This window comes from Canis lupus, chromosome 2, assembly GCF_048164855.1.
Source record: "Canis lupus baileyi chromosome 2, mCanLup2.hap1, whole genome shotgun sequence".
NCBI classification, from domain to species: Eukaryota; Metazoa; Chordata; class Mammalia; order Carnivora; family Canidae; genus Canis; species Canis lupus.
Window position 1 is genome coordinate 71,436,904 of NC_132839.1, and position 16,954 is coordinate 71,453,857.

The following is a 16,954-nucleotide window of genomic DNA, read 5'->3' on the forward strand; positions in this document are numbered from 1 at the left end:
CTCCAAAAAGCATAGATTCCTTTCCTTCATTATGGTCTTCTTCAGAGTAAATAAGGCATGAAACTTAAAGCACTTCTGTACACGTGCAAGAAAAACAAAACAAAAAAAGGCAGAAAATATTATTTCAAGTAGTTACAAAACATTAAAATATTCTTTGCTTGAAAAAAATGAAAATACGATAGACTTGTTTCTAGGATTTAGAAAAAAACTAACAAATTGCTAACTGCAAAGTTTTATAAAATGGGGGCTAGCCTGATAAAATTCTTAAATGTGCAATATAGCATAAAATAATTTAGTTCCTAAGAAATCATTTGCTACAGAAAAATCTATGTATAAAAACCTAAACCTAGAAAAGTAATGGTTAGATACTAACCTGTGTATTACCGATTTTTATTTCAAAAATCAAATTGTATCTCTTCATCCTACTTTTAAGATTTACTGCTTTACTTGTACACAAAAATTTTTAAGTCTTATATCTGAATGTTATATTCAGAACTCAGTTTGAAAGCTTTAAAAGTAAAACCGGTATATACAATTTAAATCCCTTTTAACAGTCTTTGAGATCATTAGGTAAAGCATCTGAAACACCACATACATACAAATTTCCTTTCTTACCATAGACACAAATTTCAGTTAAAATCACATAATAATTTGTAAGCGATAAAACTGTCATCAAAATGTAACACAAACTGTTCCCCTAAGACATGGATACACACTCTAACTCTAACGGGACACATGTAGCAGTGTACCCAAAAAAGGAAAGTAAAACTTCAGTGTTCAAGAAACCCTTCGAAAACTCTATACTACGTGTTAGTATCTGATGAGCACGATTTCAAAAGTGTCTATATGGAATGATTAATGATTGGTAACGTGTTATCTTTCTACACTTTAAGTTTCATTACAATAAAAAAATGGACAAATTTCCCCGAGAACTGGGGCATAAGCAACTGAAAATAAAATGCCCAATTTGCAGTTGTGAGGTCAATGTCCTAATAATTAGATTTAAAACAAATTTTAGATTACGGTTTTTAATTTTTTTTAAATTTATACACTATGATTGTGGTCTATTTCAATAATTAAACCAACTAAAAAATTTTCCTCCTTGCAAAATTAAGAATCTCCATATATACTAATAAATAATGTAATGTTTATTTTGTAAAAATCCAAAAACCTGTTTAAATTTTCCTGGCAACTAAGTATGTATTTTGTTTTTTAGTTGGAATCTATAAATACAGATGCAATTTCTGTGCCTGTGCTTATCGTTGAAAACGAGCACTTTGGGGATTCCTGTAACAATCACTAAGGCTCTTAAAAAAATGCAAAATGTCATCCATATTGAAGAATTCCTATTTAACCCTTATTTTCAATTATAGCCAAAGGTTTGTTTCAGAGCCACAGAAACCGACATCCCTCTTTCGGCAACTGCGTCTGGGGAGAAAACATTATTAAATGTCACATCTGACTGTCAGTTTCCCCAATTCACTTCCTGCGTGTTTATTATCAGACTCTAATCATGCCTTTCACAAACTTATTTATACTTTTACACAAACTTCCAAAGTTTTCCCAATTTAAATAAAAACCCACAAAAACTGCGGGAAATGTTTCGCTTGAAAGATAAAAGTAAACTGGTCCAAATGTACATATGCAATAATCAGTGTTTACTTTTGTTGCTCACTCAGCTTACAGCACTTTCAATATCTGCACTCAACTTAATTTTCTTGTTGCTTAAAAAAAAAAAAAAAAGGAGGGAACATTTTCTATCTCCCCCGTTTTGCTCTCAAAATATAAACTCATTTAATGCAAAGCATTCCTGAATCAGGCATGTTTTTAAACTACAAGCATATCTAGTCTCAACAGCATTCATATTACATATGAAATGCCATTTCTTTGAAAACTTCAGTCTGAATATTTTGTAAATCTAATTTTACTTTCCCTAATAAACAGAACACACTTTGCTATGCAAGACCCAATTACAATTTTAGTAAATGAAAATAGCAAAAAAAAGAAAAAAAGAAAGAAAAATCTGATGCTACAATACTAAAGGAGGAAAGAGGGGAAAGTATGAATTCACTTACTTAAAATTTTAGGGTTCTCTAACCGGTAAGCACCTCTACTATAGATTTTACACTACATTTATCAAAATATGACATACCTTTAGCCTGGGAACACTTTATCAATTAACAGTATCTATGAGAGAGGAAGTATACTTTACGTAAGTAAAATACTAGAAACTATTTGTGCTGCCCTTGTTCAAAGCTGTTTAGAAAACTGGGCTGTGTGCTTTTTAAATCATCATTAAAAACGGTCTAAAGGCTGTGATATAGTTAATCCACAAGCTAAGTGATGTCATTTAATCCCAGAGACAGAAATTTGTCTCTCCAAGGGGATCTAATAAGGCATTCATAGATGTAATACAGTAATACATGTTAAAGGTAATAAAACTATAAAGAAATATTTCCTAATAGAATGAACACATTTTAAAGTTTGTATGACTGGCAACAGAAAAGACTTTTTTACTATTAAAAAAAAAAAAGTCTCCTGACAAGAGATTCTGGGTTTGAAGTATGTCACACCCCAGTTCCCCAGCCATGAATCCCAGTTCATTTTTTAAAATGAGGTCTATTTCCTGTAATTTTAGATATTTTAGAGTACAATTATTTTACATTTTTATGATGCCTTTGGGGTATCATTACAAATATTTTTATGTGTTTAAACTTAGGAAAGTAAAATTAAGTAATAGCTTCTCTTAAAGGGAGCTGTCAATTCTCTCCTGAACAAAAATCTTTGTTTTAAAGCAATCTAGAGATTTATATCCCTAGTAACCATAGAAATTAATCTTAAGCTTTAGAAAAAAATTGCATAAAATGTTCCTTATTTAATTAAAATCAGAGCTCTGCTCTTTAGAAATAAGGACCCTCTTTTGAACAGAAAGACCTCTCTCTATAGAGTAGAATTGTTTTAACTCAAGGTAGCATTCTTTGTGATAAATTAATCAAAGACATGTTTAATTGGCTCTCGAATTCATGTGCATACAAAGTTAAATACTTTGTTGGAAAGGATTTGCTCAGGGAATATATCCACTGAAAACTTCTGGTAAGAAGAGAAAGTGAAACACATAGAATCCAAACCCTATTCGCATATTATCTAACTGTGGGTATAAAAAGAGCAAGCAAAGAATTTAACAGGAAAAATTAGGAGAACCACTCCCAGCAGAACTCACTCTGTTTTCATCAGGAAACTGGAAATATTACTCGCTGTGCCTTCATATGAAGACTCATCAACACCTCATAACTCAAACTTCACCCTATGATGACTATCACTCTATTTCACACGCACTGAAATAGAGACAAGTTCTGAATTCTTTCACCATCTGACTACGAAGTTTAGCTCAGATTTAGAAGCCAGTCAGGGACTTCTGGGGAGACGGCAGTGTTCTCCCTGGCAGGATGCTTTCTTCCCCAGCCCCCTGAGAGAACGTGTGCCTTTGAGGGACGGTCAAGACAAGCTCCACAAACTTTGTAAAATGTCAAACGTTTCAAGGCTTATGAAACTCAGGTTTTGAAGAAATCTGGTGAACTTTCAACGAGATTTAAATTTTATAGCTTCAAAGTTTTTGCTGCATAATGAATATTTTTAAAATGTAAGCCACATTCTGTTTCCACTATATTTTCTAAAACCCATTCATTTGGACTTTTTATTTTAGAAAACTAAGATAAATACAGAAAAGATTAAGAGCTTAGTGTAGAATCAGGAAACATATCAATGAGCATGTCAAAAAACAGATTTGTAAAGTTCTCATACAGTATGTTGTAAACACCAAGTAAAGTGCAAGCTATAAACGCTTCTGCTGACAATCAAAGTCTCTGAATAGATCTGGAATAGGTGTCTCTCCGAGTTTAGGCACTGCTAAGGATGCTAAACATGTATCATTTTCTCTAAGCAATCCACTTTTTGGAAAAGACACCGGCATTTACTCCCCAAGCTGTTCATAGCTAATTTCACAGTCCTACAAGGGAAAAATCCCCCAAGCGTTTAAGAGAGTTAAGATGTCTTGTATAGGTAATAGGTTGCAAAATGGCATAGAAAATGATAAGGAATTATAAATGATATGGATAGGTGGTTTCCACTGCATTGGACACCAGAGTGCGTTCATCTTGGGGATTCTAAATACTCTTTCCAGGGCAGGGGGATGTGCGTCAACGGCAGGGGAGGGAGACGGGGCACAGCAATGGGCACAGGGGTCAGGAATTTTGATTGCGTATTAGAAAATGACACATTTTACCATCTTCATTGAAGGCGGCACATCCCCTCTAGCAACCAGGCCCCAAATTAAATAATATATAGTACGTGTCAATGAACTGGTTTCACTTTTAATTCAAATTACAGTCATCGACAAGGACAGAAAATCTAAACATCTATTCTAAAAAAAAAAAAAAAAAAAAAAAAAAAAAAAAAAAAAAAAAATAAACATCTATTCTAAAGTATCAGTAGAAAATGATGTTCAGTTTAAAAATATTCTCAAAGCATAATGCCATTTTGAAGCTTTAACAGTATTCGTAAAGACAAAATCTCAATGTCTACTTGAGGTAGAATTGTAATACCTTCCTTTCCCCTCTGCTTTTAACCTTACACGTGCAAGAACTTATGAAAGAAACAAGAACCCCATTTTCACAGAATACACAAGAACTGGAAAGAGGTTCGTGGGCTTAACCACTGTTTTGTTGGTATGTTCTTGGATCTTCTCTTTCTCATGTAAGAAAAATCAACAAGGTAATATATGCTCTTTCTCCTACCTCCTTAACTCCATGTCCCATGGCGGCTTCCTTTAGGACTTTACCTAACAGCCAAAAACTCTGCCTCTGGATCAAATATTCTAGGCCCGCAAAATTGTTTTGAAAGGTTACAGAAGACAAACAAGAATGGATGGAGGCATTAATGCAAATGTTATTAAGTAAAAAGGAGCAATAATCCCAGCAGTCAGAAAGTCTTTGTTAAACACCTGTTTGTATACCAGGATACAGGAGTGTTCCATGCAAACCATGGATCTGGGCTCACTCCATGCCCCTGGTCAAGTCACTTGTTTATGCTTCAGTTCCCTTTCTTGAAAAAGGACAAGATTGCATTCCCTAATCCTTAAGGTCTATTTGAGCTCCAGAAATTCCATGATTTTTTAAATTTGACTAGAAACTTAATAGTGTATTTTCAAGCAAGTGTTCACATCCCAGTTTTATGGTTAACTAGAATTTAATATACAAGGAAAATAATTTTGCATTTATTTCTTTAATATCTTTTGGGAAAGGAAGGACAAAGGGAGAGACAGAGAATCTCAAGCAGGCTCCACACTGAGCACAGAGCCCAACTCGGGGCTTGATCCCACAACCCTGAGATCATGACCTGAGCCAAAATCAAGAGTGGGCCGCTTAACTGACAGAGCCACCCAGGTACCCCCGGCATTTATTTCTAGTAACCTACTGTATGCATTCTATATTTTCACATACTTAATCTTCACAACAATCCTCTAATATTATCACCTTTCTCATTTTATCAGTAAGAAAACTGAGGCTCAGATAAGCTAGAGATGTAAAGTTAGATCAGTCCAATTAACTACTCATGCTCTTTCCATACATCATGGGCTCTCCTCTGCCACGAAACAACAATCTACTGAATCTCCCACTGAGAAACTGTAATCCAGTGCTTTGTGTGTATAAAACACTGTGCTGGGTGGGATGCACACAGGCGAGAAGCATGTCCCTCTCCCCTGGTCCCATTTAGGGGCTAAACCATAAAGGGGTTAATTATAACAAGCCATTGAAAACCCTACACCTGCCATGAAATCATAAACTGGACGGGAAAAACAGGGAGGGGGTGACCTGGGAACTGGGAAACAGGGAGAAGAGGAAAAGACTTCACTGGCCTTAGATACAACCTGGTAAAATTTATGTCTCTCTCCACAAGCTATCCAGATGATTCTAAAGTACGAGCAAGGCCAAGAACCACTGATGGTAGGAGCATACGAAAGAGGACTTCGGAGTCAGTCATGAGCTCTGCGGCTGTTCCCCAATGACTTAAACTATCTTTGCCTCAGTTTCTCCATTTGTAAAATGGGGGAAAATAATCGTACATACCACATAGAGTGCATGAGGATGAAATGGGTTATTTTCTGCAAAGGGCTCAGAAAAATGCCTGGCATATTAACAAATACTATGCAAATGCTGGAAGGCCTTAAATGCCCAGCAAAGGACTTGCTGCAAGCCAACAGTGTTAAATGTTCTCTTACACAGAAGTGACAGAAGATGACAGCTTTTCTTCTTTCTTCCTTTCTTATTTATTTACTTAAGATTTTATTTATTCATGAGAGACAGAGAGAGAGAGGCAGAGACACAGACAGAAGGAGAAGCAGGCTCCACACAGGGAGCCAGCTCAATGTGGGACTCGACCCTGGGTCTCCAGGATCATACCCCCAGGCTGAATGTAGCGCGCTAAACCGCTGAGCCACGCGGGCTGCCCATCTTCCTTTCATATTTAAATTGTATATTTAAATGAAAAAAAAAATGGTAACCTTTTACAAATAGGAAAACAATAATAATAAAATTCATTTTTAGGGAAAATAATCTGTTGAATAAACTGTAACAAGTAAATTTTTTTTTTTAAAGGAGATTCTCATAGTACCCTAGTGGAAAGAAATAGAACAAGTCAAAACAGATACAATAGTTCAAAATAAAATGACAGAGCACAGGGGCGCCTGAGTGGCTCCATCGGTTGGGCATCCAACTCTTGATTTCAGTTTAGATCATGGTCTCAGGGTCGTGAGATGGAGCTCTGCTACAGATTTCTTGCTTGGCAGGAAGTCTGCTTGAGGTTCTACTTTCTCCCTCTGCACACCCCCCCACCCATCCCTGCCCTGCGCATGCGCTCTCTTTCAAATAAATACATCTTTTAAAAAAATGACAGAGCATAGTGGTGCTGTCAATAGACACACTACAGGCTTGAAAACTACACATCTAAAACACTGGGATGGTGAAGGAGGACATCTGTGATAATCAGATTATGTGGTTTTAAAAACTCCTATAATTGAATTACATTTCTTTAAATAAGTGCACCTTTGTAATACTTTCAAAAACAAGATTTCTCCCCTTTTTTCCCATTTATTCTTTACATTCTCAAAATGAAGAAACTGAGAGCTAGAGGGCCTGCCTGAAGCCACCGCTGACCTGAAATGAACCCTGATTTCTTCAACAGCAGCCCTGGCAGTGAGGTCTGGGGGAAAACAGAGACCTAGGCAAAAAGGTGAAGCAGCATCTAAAACCCGCCGAGGCCACTCACATCCCACTCACATCCCGGTCATCCCTCATCTCAGAACACAGCCTGGGGATATCCTGTGGTGGCCGCCCGTTCCTGCATGAGCTGGGGAGTGGTTAGGAAAGCCCATTGCTGATCCATCATTGCTTCCTCCTAAACTACTCCAGCCAATCCAGCAGCAAGCCCTGCAGTTTCTTCAGCTTGAGTGGCTCCTAAATGCAGCCCTTGCCAGTCATCCCATCAGCTTCACCCATGGCAACTCCTCACTGCCATCCTTTTGCAGGCTTGCTGGGTTGCAATCCAATGTCCATGCTCCCACACCTCCCACGGAGCGAGCCCAAGCCTCATGCTGGGGAGGAGGAGCTGGGCCTGGGGTAAGTGTGCTATTTTAAAATCAGCTTGGAGTGTCATTCTAAGCCTCACATGCTGCTGCCCTACACAACAGTGGGCAAAAATGCTGACGTTTTATCTCTAACCCTTTCCATGCTAAATAACTGTAGCACCACCATGGGTTTGGAATTTTAAAAACTTGACCACCAGCCACATTAAACCATGGTGTTGTGTGAAGACTCCAATTCTATAAGCCTTGAGCACTTACGGTATGCAAAGAACAGATGCTCAAAGAGCTAGATGAAGGGTGTGTGAAGCGGGGACTTACATGCCTTTTGCAGGAAGTAGAGAGAAGGTCCCCTCCCACGCCAAGGCAAGTCAGTCTATATCCGAGAGGGCCTCACAGAGTGCTTGGCCAATGTGAGAACTGGCTTCTTTATGTTTTACACATAAATGAAATGCATAAAACCAGCGTGTCGAGCAGCACAATGTCTGAGGATTGTGGTTGGGCCTGCCACCCCGGATCCGCTATGACCCAGACTGGCTGTATGAATGCACGATCACAGACACGCAAGAGAACAATCACCCAGACTCCCTCTCAGGCCCCACAGAGCCAGGGGAGCTGTGAAGAAGCCATGACACCCCCACCCAAGCCCCCCAGGATCTATACAAGAAGGCCTCTTTCATTAAGGTTTATGATAGTGTGACCTCTGATTTAGCTCTGAGGCTCAGGCTGAATTGCCAGGATTATCAAACAATATGCCAATAAACAGCACAGATTTCCAATTTCTAAGATGTTTATAACACATTATCAGTGGAGCAATATGTTAAGGAGTGGAGAGGAGGGGAAGTGCTAAAGAAAACTAGAAAAAAATGAAGTCACTGTTCAACGTATTCAGCACTGACTCATAAGGCCCCAGAACCAGAAATGTTCTTTGTTATTCTGTTATTAATGCCAAAAGCATCAACAGACAACTGAACACTCATTCAAGGGCGCTCACAGAACACTATGCACCAGGTGGTGTTTACTGTCCTACGAATATTAACTCACTGAATTCTCACTAACAACTTTATGAGGTAAATAGCACTATTACCCATTTACACATGATGAAACTGAGGCACAAAGACTTCAATACTGTTCCCAAGGTCACTTAGCTAACATGCAGCATAACTGGATTAAAAGCCAGTTAGTTTAAAAAAAAAAAAAAAAAAAAAAACAGTTAGTTAATCTGGCTCCAGAATCTTTGTTCTTAAGTACTGTCTATATTGCCTATCATACTAGAACTTACAAAATCTGCCAATAAAAGAGGTGTCTACTGATCATCAGAATCACCTTGTCATACCATCCTGAGATAAATCTCCTGTGCCTAGAATGAAATTTGTATTGTCCCTGCTGAGTTAAACTAAGATTCACTTTCTCTTCTAGACACAAGAATATAGGAAGTCAATATACCATCACAGCCAAGAGCATATTTCTAGGTGTTTACATGTGAAGGTATAGGATATGTGTCAAAGAGAGGTATGATTACTAATTCCTGGAACTGGACAGATGCTGTGGGTTCTTTCTACTTACTAAAAAAAGTCACCTACGAGTTTAAAAACAATATTAACAAGGAAATTCAAACTTAACTCTGGTTCCACAGAACCTCAGTGCATACTGTTTGTCACCGTAAAGTTACACTCATTTATATAAATCTTCTCTAAATTTGGAAGCTTTTTTTTTTTTTTTTTTTTTTTTTAAGAATAAAAAGTGGAGACAACCACTTGCAGAAAGTAAAGAAAAGCAAAAAGGGTCAAAGCGACTCTTCTACTTCCTTGCAAAGAGTGGATAACAAGACCAATAAAGATAATAAACTCCACACAATGATGACACTACTGCCAATGTATCAGCAAGGTTTCCCTCCTAGACTCGCTGTACTTTGAAACACTTCATCTCACCCACGTGTATGGTATCTTCAATCCTCAGCACAATGACTGGCACACAGTCTCAGATGTCCATCAATATTTACTGAATTGCTAAATAGAAGAACATGTGTTTGGGCTACTTGTGTCACTGGTCCAATCCAAAATCAAAGACCTCATAATCTTTCCAAGGAATACAGTTCTGTGATGTTAATTCACTGATATATAATACCATTGTTAAGACAACACAATTAACTAATAAAACAAAGGCAGTCAGGACATTTAGCAAAGATAATAAGAACAATCAGCTTATATTCAAATAGGTATAAATTAGTATCCTAAAACATTAAGCATGTTAGCAAAGCAGCTTAAGAAAAAGATCTGTTTCATATTAGATGAAAAGAAAAGAGGGAGAAAAAGATGTACATGACAAGAGACTGAACGCTGGAGAGACTGGTACTTCTCTGAGAGCCTCTGAGAAAGAGTTCAGACATCATGTATTTCCTAGGACTTAGGGCTATTTCTGCAAGAAGACAGCAAGCTCACCTAGATAGCATATTCCAGCTCCAGAATCCCTGGTTATAGCATATGAAACAAAATACACAACTAGGCCAAACTGGGAAATGAAGAAAAATGGTGCCACTTTCTTAGCCAGGGGACAATTTGAGTCTATCCTACCTAAATTTACATAAAACAAACATTTCAAAAATTTACCCCAGTGCCTAACAAACTTTCCTTAAAAGATCTTTTCTTTTAAATTAAAAACAGTAGCTTTATTAATGCACAACCCATTTCAAATCTGAAACACAACTCTAAGCCATACCTTGTGGAATGGAAAGCCATAATTGTAATGTGGAATGAGACCAACTGAAATCAATGTAAGATATTTGAAGTAAGTAAATACTTTTTTTTTTCCTAGAGGGTAGTATAAAACGTATGAAATTACAGTAGTAAGAAGTCATTAATTTGAAATTATAAAGTGGAATTGAGGACTTCAAAATATTTATAGATTTTTTTTTCAAAGAATTTTGAAAGCAAAGAAAACCATATCATGCTCTGGAAAAGCTTACCTTTTAGAAAAACAACATTCAGTGTGCACAGCTGCTTGACCATGTACTGCAAAGCAACAGCAACATGGGTCCCACCAAGCCCAACACTGATCGAAGCTGTGTTTTCAGGTTCACACATATTACACTGACTGGTTTCTACACAAACATTCATTATTTAATAGCTAATCCAATTTAATTATTAAACCTGAACCAGGTGAGAACAGGAACTGTGTCAAGTTACCTGTAAAATGGAATACTGTGGCAAGCAGATTTATGAAAATTCCGGCAAAGAATCACAGCAGCACGTTACCTCCAAGTCAGAAAAACTAACTACCAGGCACTCAAAAATGTTTGCTAAATGAAAGACTAAAGGAATGTTCGTTCAATGGGGGAAATGGCTTTTCAAATTTATTTTTTCCCAATAAAATGACTTCATTAAAACTGCAGTTACTCGTGGATCTCACCCGACTGCCCATACTCAAGATGGGTCCTTGTCCCCCCACCATTAGGATTCTGATGGGTGGGGGTGGGCGGCGGGGGTGAGACGGTGACGGCAGCCGTGTGCAACTTATCTGAGCACAAGCATCAGAGACTGAGTATGTATGATCCTAACCTCAAAGGGATTTTAAAGTGGGCTTTTCATCACTTGGTATTACAAAAATATTTGCCTCTTCAACTATCTTTAAATTTCTTTTTTAATAACTTTATTTTCTGCTTTTTGTGAAAAATGCAAATATAAAGAAGAAAATGAATCAATCCATCATAGTATCATCACCCAGAAATAAGCTTTTACCATTCTGATGTATTAGGACCCATTTTATGCACATATCCTTTATATAACTGAAACCATCGTATGTATACAATTCTATACTCTTACTTTAATTGATACCATAATGAACACTTCCCCATGTAATTAAAAATTCTTCTAAAAATTACTGTCATGGCTATGTAACATTTCACTGTTTAAATTCACCATAATTTGACTGTTTCTCTATTGTTGAATGACTGAATTGTTTCCTCGAATTTTTCCTCAAAGGATAAATTATGCTGTAATGAACATCTTTTTGCTAAACCATAACAGAATATTTTTATATAATGAATCTTTATCTGACTCGGTAATTCTTTAAGATAGAGTTTTAAGAAAGGAATGACAAGGCAAAAGTTACTAACAGCTTTAAATATATCAACATACACCACCAAACTGCTTCCTAGACAGAAGAGGGCCTCTGCCTTCTGGGGCATCCCAGTCCCAGGCATGCAGCAGTGAACAGTGCTGCCGACGAGACTGGGGTCCCTCTGGGCACTGTACTGCATTTGAAAGCAGTACACAACATGATTATCCTAATATCACTAAGCCCAATGTCATTTGCTTCAGGTTAATGATAATTTTCTATACTACAAGGCAGAGTAAGACTTCAGTTTCCTCATCTGGAAAATGAAGAGAGTCAGGCTGCATGGCCTCTAAGGCTGCGATGAGTTCCCACAGGCTAAGATCTTATCTGTCATCATGCAGACACCATGTGTGCTGGAGCTGCCAGGACACTGACACAAGAATAAAATGTAACTTAGTCACATGAAGTTGTTCAGCTGTTACTCATCTTATTTCTCCTGGAGCAAATCATGAACAATAACTCTGCAAATTGGAAATACTTAAATACAATTGCCATCCTGTTTTATAAAAAGAAAGATAACATTTACTTCTGGTATTTAAATACCTAACTTAGTTTTGATCCTCAATTCAGGCTCTATAAAACTAGATGCAACAGCTGGAAATTCTGATTCAAAATTATGACTTCACAGAAAACCAGATGCTCTATTGAAGATAAGGTTTCCTGGAGAAGTACAGCGTTTTAAGAGGCGATCAAAAATCTGTATTAGATTTTCTGCAGAAAAGCAGAAATCTCCAGGATACTCCTAAGCATTAAGAATCTGTACATTACAGAAAGACGAAGCTGCCAATCTGCAGTTCACATTTCTTAACAGCAACACAGCACATTTATTTGATGCACGCACACTGGACTCTGTTACCCTATAGGTGTAAAACGCTTACAAGTATCTGCCAGATCCTCAAAATCACTGCAGGCAAAAAGGAAACAAATGACAACTATTTTTTTAATCCCATGAAAATTACATTAGGATAAAAAGTACCAAAAACACCCTAAACATTATTTTAGCAGCAAATTCAAGCAGCTCCCTGTTACTTGAAAAACAGTAAAATTTACCTAAAACAACGTAATTAGGAAGACAGAAAAACATGTTAGGGAAAGTGATATTATTATCAAGTCAGCAAGCTAGCTACTAAGTCAAAAACTTGTAAAAAAAATTCTTATTCTTGAAATTTAAAAATTAATTTCATAGCAATATAATACTATTGAGGAACAAAAACATTTTCCTTTTTATATCTTTTCAAAGGAAACTGAAAAAGTTAATAGATTTGGAGTCAAGTTTTACATAAAAATTTTACATAAAAAGTTTGCCCCTGGATCTTAGTAAAAAATTACTGAGCTCTTATGAGACGTCCTGAGTTGAGGAAACTGCGCTTGACAAAAGGACACAGCTCTTTGCACTCAGGCAGGCTGCAGCCATGGTGCGCACAGCAGGAGCAGGCACCCCTGGGGGGGTGCAAGGTGACCTGCGAAGGCACACCTGGCACATACACCCTTTAAGGGGACTGATGTCCAGCCCCCTCCTGAAGCGGCTCTGCCTGGGAGTCAGCTGAAACCCACATCCCCCTGGTTCTACTTTCCCACATGTCCTTCACAAGCACCTCTCCCACTTCTTAAGAGGCAGGGACGACGCAGCCCTCACCACACCTGGATCTTACCACCGGACACTGTCCTGGAAGTACAAACCTCTAACAAAGGAACACTTGGAAATCCTGGGTCGGATGACAGAGGGAACGGCTCCTGACGGGACAACAAACCCCCTCCCAAGTCTATGGGGCATCCAGTTTTTTTCACTCAACAAAATGAAGGAAGGGCCTAACTGGGATGTCAACTGACAAATTATTTTTACAGTTTTGCTGGCAGTTTTGGCTTGTAACTCAGAGGAAGTTCAAGACTGAGAGGAGTGGCTGCGCCTAACAAACTCCTTCCATTCTTGTCCACTTCTTTATGCAAACAAAGTTTCTTAGCTCTTACATTATAGGAAATGGAAACTAAGAATGTAGTTGATATTGAACATGGTCATAGTCCACAAAAAAGTAATATTCACCCACATGCACATGATCTGATTAGGAAAAAAAAATCCATTGCCTTAAGAGGTTTCCTAAGTGAAGTGACTTATTTTAATCCATAAACACTAATACCAATTGCAAAGGTAACTCAACAGAGAACAATTACAGCATCTTGGTCACTGCTGGAGATTTTTTAAAAAACTAAGTTTCAAAACAAAAATTAAATTTCAATTTGCATACACACTTTCATTGCATAGAGGTATGAGAATGATCAATAAAAGATTTTCCCAATAAAAAATATACAAAAAAAGGACTTTCATGCATAAACAGAGGTAAGATAATATGTGGGGGAAGTGAAATGAAAATACAAATTCAAGGAGAAAAAGGTTGTAAAATTTATGACTATAAGAAAGTTTTTTTCAAGGATTCTTTTCAACAAATGATGGGTTAATATCAAATACAGTATTTAGATTCTATGGGATTTATTTATTTATTTATTTATTTATTTATTTATTTATTTATTTATTTATTTATTTATTTATGATAGTCACAGAGAGAGAGAGAGAGGCAGAGACACAGGCAGAGGGAGAAGCAGGCTCCATGTACCGGGAGCCCGATGTGGGATTTGATCCTGGGTCTCCGGGATCACGACCTGGGCCAAAGGCAGGCGCCAAACCGCTGCACCACCCAGGGATATGGGATACATTTAAATGAGTGATCGAAAGTTTCACTTTAAAATGTCAAGTTTTATAGTGTACTGGAAGTTATATCCTTTGCCACTATTTAAATTTATAGTGAAAAATTATAGATGTCACTATATATACATATGTATATACATACATAAATATATTTATGTGTGAAAAGTTACCTAGTTTTTTCAAAATTCTATTTTTAAAACATTTTATTTATTTATTTGAGAGAGAGACAGTGAGAAAGAGCAGGAGCAGTGAGGAGAGGCAGAAGCAGGCTCCCCGCTGAGCAGGTAGCCTGACAGTCTCCTCCATTCTAGGACCCTGGGATCTTGACCAGAGCTGAAGGCAGATCCTTAACTGACTGAGCCACCCAGGTGTCCCTCAAAATTCTTTTAAAGGATAAATGAACAAAAATGTTTAAAGGTCCCTGGTTTACGGTCTGATGGGGTGAAAGATTGAACATATATAAATAATTATAGATAATTAAAGTTCTGTGAAGCAAGAACATAGGGAAACTATGGTCATAAAATAGAGGGCAGCCCCGGTGGCACAGCGGTTTAGCGCCGCCTGCAGCCCAGGGCGTGATCCTGGAGCGTGATCCTGGAGACCCGGGATCAAGTCCCATATCGGGCTCCCTGCATGGAGTCTGCTTCTCTCTTTACCTGTGTGTCTGCCTCTCTCTCTCTCTCTCTCTCTCTCATGAATAAATAAAATAAAATCTTAAAAAAATAATAAAATAGAGGTGCCCAGCCTAGTCTGGGGGGAAGGCCACAAAAAGTATGCCTCAATAGGATAAGTATTGTGCTGGTCTTAATAACTCTTATATGCCCAGGGTCTAGGATAAATGACTGAAGATGATGTTCAAACTAAGAAATAAATAAAAACAAGGAGTTGGCCTGGCAAAAACAGTTTCAGATAGAGGAACAGCATACGTAAAGGCTATGAGGCAGAGAACATGAAATGTTCAATGAATCAAGCTGGATCCTGTCATGCTTTACAATCTATACTAGAGATTTTCTTTTTCCTGAAGAGGTAACTGGAAGGAAATATTTTAATCAGGGAAGTGACCTAATCAGGTTTACTTTTTATATATTTATCACTCAGGGAAAAAAAATCATTGCTAGTCAGGAACAAGAAGCAATTCATTCATTCATCCATCCATCGAGTATTAGCTGAGCATCTATTTTGTGCCAGATACTCTATTGGGCACTTAGGATACAGGAGTAAACAGACAATGAAGCTCTGATAGAACCTGCAACCCCATCAATAAGGATTTATGCTAGGAGAGTGGAAAGAGAAGCCACCTAAGAGACTAAGAGAAAACGCTACTTGCAAATTACACAGCTGACAAAGGACTCATCTCCACGACATAAAGAACTCTCAAACCTAACACTAAGAAAACAATACTCAAGTTTAGAATGGGCAAAAGACTTGTACAGATACCTCACTAAAGATGGCAAATAGGCACGTGAAAGATGTTCTACGTCATTAGCCATTAAGGAGATGCAAATTAACATGAAGTATCACTACATACCTACTAAAATTGCTAAAATAAAAAACGCCCAAAATACCAAGTACCAAGTGCTGATGAGGAGATGGAGCATCTACAACTCCCACAATTGCTGATAATACACAATGGTATGACCACTGGAGAAAACAAGTTAGCAGTTAATTTTTTTTAAAAAATAGCCTATTGAGATAGAATTCACACAGCACATAACCCACCCATTTAAAGTATGCTATTCAGTGGTTTCTAATATATTTACAAGTTGTACAACCATCACTCCAATAAACTTTAGAACGTTTTCATCACTCCCAAAACCCCACACCCACTAAGAGTCACACTCCCCAATCCCTCTCAGCCCTCGGCAACCTAATAGACCTTCTCTACATCTACCCACCTATGTTGCTATGGATCTGCCTATTTTGGACATATCATATAAACGGAATCATACAACACGTGGCCCTTAGTGATCAGCTTCTTTCACCTGGCATGTTTTCAAGGTTCATCCATGTTGTAGTAAGTACCAGTACTTCATTTCTTCTCCTTGTCAAATAATAAACTGAATGGATATATCACATTCTTTTTATCCATTCATCAGTTGATAGACATTTGGATTATTTTCACTTTTTGACCATTATGAATAGTGTGGCTAAGAACATTTGTGCATAGGTAGTTTTTTTTATGACATTAAATATATACTTACTATATGACCTAGCTATCCCACTCTTGGATATTTGCCCTAGAAAAATTAAAATTTATGCTGATCCAAAAACGTGTACACAAATATTTGTAGCAGCTCTATTCACAATTGCCAAAAACAAGAAACAATCCAAATGTCCTTGAACAGATGATGAATGGCCATAGTACCTCCATATCAAATACTACTCAGTAATAAAAAAGGAACTATTGATACAACACCATCCAGAATGAATCTCAAAAGCACTATGTTAGCTAAAAGTTGTCCATTTCAAAGGAGTTTGATACTGTATGATTCCATTTACAA

The 16,954-nt window shown here is 37.5% G+C and overlaps 1 protein-coding gene across 6 annotated transcripts in view; it reads right to left on the reverse strand.

The window, feature by feature from the left end:
- The window catches only part of STX18 (syntaxin 18), a 120,275-nt gene that overhangs the window by 65,951 nt on the left and 37,370 nt on the right, over positions 1-16,954 (reverse strand). The window contains exon 1 of one of the 6 annotated variants that reach the window (XM_072806429.1): positions 10,602-10,669. The exons of the other annotated variants lie outside the window; for them this stretch is intronic. The gene's annotated coding sequence lies outside the window, so the exon portion shown is untranslated. Of the gene's footprint in view, positions 1-10,601; positions 10,670-16,954 lie in introns of those variants that run through there. 6 annotated transcript variants of the gene reach the window in all.